This window comes from Arachis ipaensis, chromosome B06 (genome assembly GCF_000816755.2).
Source record: "Arachis ipaensis cultivar K30076 chromosome B06, Araip1.1, whole genome shotgun sequence".
NCBI lineage: Eukaryota > Viridiplantae > Streptophyta > Magnoliopsida > Fabales > Fabaceae > Arachis > Arachis ipaensis.
The window spans coordinates 88,199,528-88,203,020 of NC_029790.2; positions in this window are offsets into that span (position 1 = coordinate 88,199,528).

Consider the following 3,493-nt stretch of genomic DNA (forward strand, 5'->3'; position numbering starts at 1 on the left):
GAATTGAATGGAAAACAGTAGTACTTTGCATTAATCTTTGAGGAACAGCAGAGCTTCACACCTTAATCTATGAAGTGTAGAAACTCTACCGTATGAAAATACATAAGTGAAGGTCCAGGCATGGCCGAGATGGCCAGCCCCCAAAACATGATCACAGGATCAAAATACAATCCCGTATATTAAATACAATAGTAAGATGTCCTATTTATAATAATCTAGCTACTAGGGTTTACATGAGTAAGTAATTGATGCATAAATCCACTTCCAGGGCCCACTTGGTGTGTGCTTGGGCTGAGCTTGAGTGCTGCACGTGTAGAGGTCCTTCTTGGAGTTGAACGCCAGTTTTTGCTTTTTTTGCTTTGGACCTTGACTTTAACCGCTCAGTCTCAAGTTTTCACTTGACACCTACACGCCACAAGCACATGGTTAGGGACAGCTTGGTTTAGCCGCTTAGACCAGGATTTTATTCCTTTAGGCCCTCCTATCCACTGATGCTCAAAGCCTTAGGATCCTTTTTATTTGCCCTTGCCTTTTAGTTTTAAGGGTTATTGGCTTTTTGCTCTTGCCTCTTGGTTTTAAGAGCTTTTGGCTTTTTCTGCTTGCTTTTCTTTCTACTTTTTTTTTTGCCTATATTTTTTTTTCTGCAAGCTTTGTTCTTTGCTGCTTTTTCTTGCTTCAAGAATCATTTTTATGATTTTTTAGATTATCAAACAACATGTTTCCTAGTCATCATTCTTTCAAGAGCCAACATATTTAACATTCTTAAACAACAATTTCAAAAGACATATGCACTGTTCAAGCATACATTCAGAAAACAAGAAGCATTGTCACCACATCAATATAATTAAGCTAAGTTCAAGGATAAATTCGAAACTCATGTACTTCTTGTTCTTTTGAATTAAAACATTTTTCATTTAAGAGAGGTGATGGATTCATAGGACATTTATAACTTTAAGACACAGTTACTAACTACTAATGATCATGTAATGAAGACACAAACACAGATAAGCACATAACATAGAAACGAAAAACAGAAGAAACAAGAACAAGGAATGAATCCACCATAGTGATGGTGGCGTTTCCTTCTTGAGGAACCCATGATGTCCTTGAGATCTTCTATGTCTCTTCCTTGTCTTTGTTGCTCCTCCCTTATTGCTTTCTGATCTTCTCTTATTTCATGAAGCATGATGGAGTGCTCTTGATGTTCCACCCTTAGTTGTCCCATATTGGAACTCAATTCTCCTAGGGAGGTGTTAATTTGCTCCCAATAGTTTTGTGGAGGAAAGTGCATTTGAGGCATCTCCGGGATCTCATGGTGATGAGCTTCATACGCCTCTTGAGCTCCATGAGTGGGCTCTCTTGCTTGCTCCATCTTTTTCTTAGTGATGGCCTTGTCCTCTTTGATGAGGATATCTCCCTCTATGTCAATCCCAGCCGAATTGCATAGGTGGCAAATGAGGTGAGGAAAGGCTAACCTTGCCATGGTGGAGGACTTGTCAGCCACCTTATAGAGTTCTTGAGGTATAGTCTCATGAACTTCCACCTCTTCTCCAATCATGATGCTATGGATCATGATGGCTCGGTCTATGGTAACTTCAGACCGGTTGCTAGTGGGAATGATTGAGCATTGAATAAACTCCAACCATCCTCTAGCTACAGGCTTGTGGTCCAATCTTCTTAGTTTAACTAGGGATCCCTTTGTGAGTGGAAGAAAAGAGGGGGAGATAAAGAATGTAATATAATGGAAGAAACACAACTGTGAGGAGGGTTGAGATGTGAGATGAGATGTTAGTAAATGAATAAATAAATAGAATAAGATGGGAGAGGGAGAATTTTCGAAAATAATTTTTGAAAAAGGGTTAGTGATTTTCGAAAATGGTTTTTGAAAAATGTTAGTATTTTTCGAAAATTTTTAAAATCAAAAATAAAAATAAGAATAATTAGTTAATTAAAAAGAAATTTTTGAAAAAGAGGGAAGATATTTTCGAAAATTAGAGAGAGAGTTAGTTAGGTAGTTTTGAAAAAGTTATGAAACAAACAAAAAGTTAGTTAGTTAGTTGAAACAAATTTTGAAAAGATAAGAAGTTAGGAGGTTAAAAAGATATTTTGAAACCAACTTTTTTGAAAAAGGTAAGATAAGAAGATATTTTAGAAATTAGTTTTGAAAAAGATTTGATTTTTAAAATCTCAATTAATGACTTGATTCATAAGAAATCACAAGATATGATGCTAGAACTTAAAGTTTGAATCTTTCTTAACAAGCAAGTAACAAACTTCAAATTTTTGAATCAAAACATTAATTGATTATGTTATTTTCGAAAATTTGATATAAAAATAAGAAAAAGATTTTTGAAAAATATTTTTGGAATTTTCGAAAATAACTAAGAATTTTGAAAAAGATAAGATTTTCAAATTGAAAATTTGATTTAACTCATAAGAAACAACTTGATTTTAAAAATTTTTGAAAAAGTCAACTCAAATTTTCGAATTTATGAGAGAAAAAGGGGAAGATATTTTTTTGATTTTTGAATTTTTTATGATGCAAGAGAAAAACACTAAAAAGATGCAATGCATGAAATTTTTAGATCAAAACATGTGATGCATGCAAGAATGCTATGAATGTCAAGATGAACACCAAGAACACTATGAATGTCAAGATGAACATCATAGACACAATTTTGAAAAATTTTTAATGCAAAGAAAACATGCAAGACACCAAACTTAGAATTCTTGAATGCTTACGCACTAAGAATTCAAGAATGCATATGAAAAACACCATACAACACAAAACAAAAAATCATCAAGATCAAACAAGAAGACTTACCAAGAACAACTTGAAGATCATGAAGAACACTATGAATGCATGAAATTTTTGAAAAATGCAAGATGCACATGCAATTGACACCAAACTTATAACATGACACATGACTCAATCAAGAAACAGAAAAATATTTTTGATTTTTATGATTTTCTAATTTTTTTGGATTTTTCGAAAAATTAATTAAAAAAAAAATAAGGATTCCAAAATTTTTAATATGAATTCCAGGAATCTTGCATTCTTAGTCTAAAGCTTCAGTCCAGGAATTAGACATGGCTCACTAGCCAGCCAAGCTTTCAATGAAAGCTCCGGTCCAAAACACTAGACATGGCCAATGGCCAGCCAAGCTTTAGCATGTAAATCAGGAACAATAGCAGGTGGATTAACAACAACTAGCTTGCTCTTGATAACAAATTGCTGCCTCAGTCCAAATAAATTTAGACATGGCTTTACAGCCAGCCAGGCTTCACATGCTTCATGAAACACTAGAATTCATTCTTAAAAATTTTGAATAAAATTTTTGAAAACATTTTTATATTATTTTTTTTCGAAAACAAAGGAGAAAATTTTGAAAGATTTTTTTGAAAAATTTTTAAAACAAAATAAAAAGAAAATTACCTAATCTGAGCAACAAGATGAACCGTCAGTTGTCCATACTCGAACAATCCCCGGCAA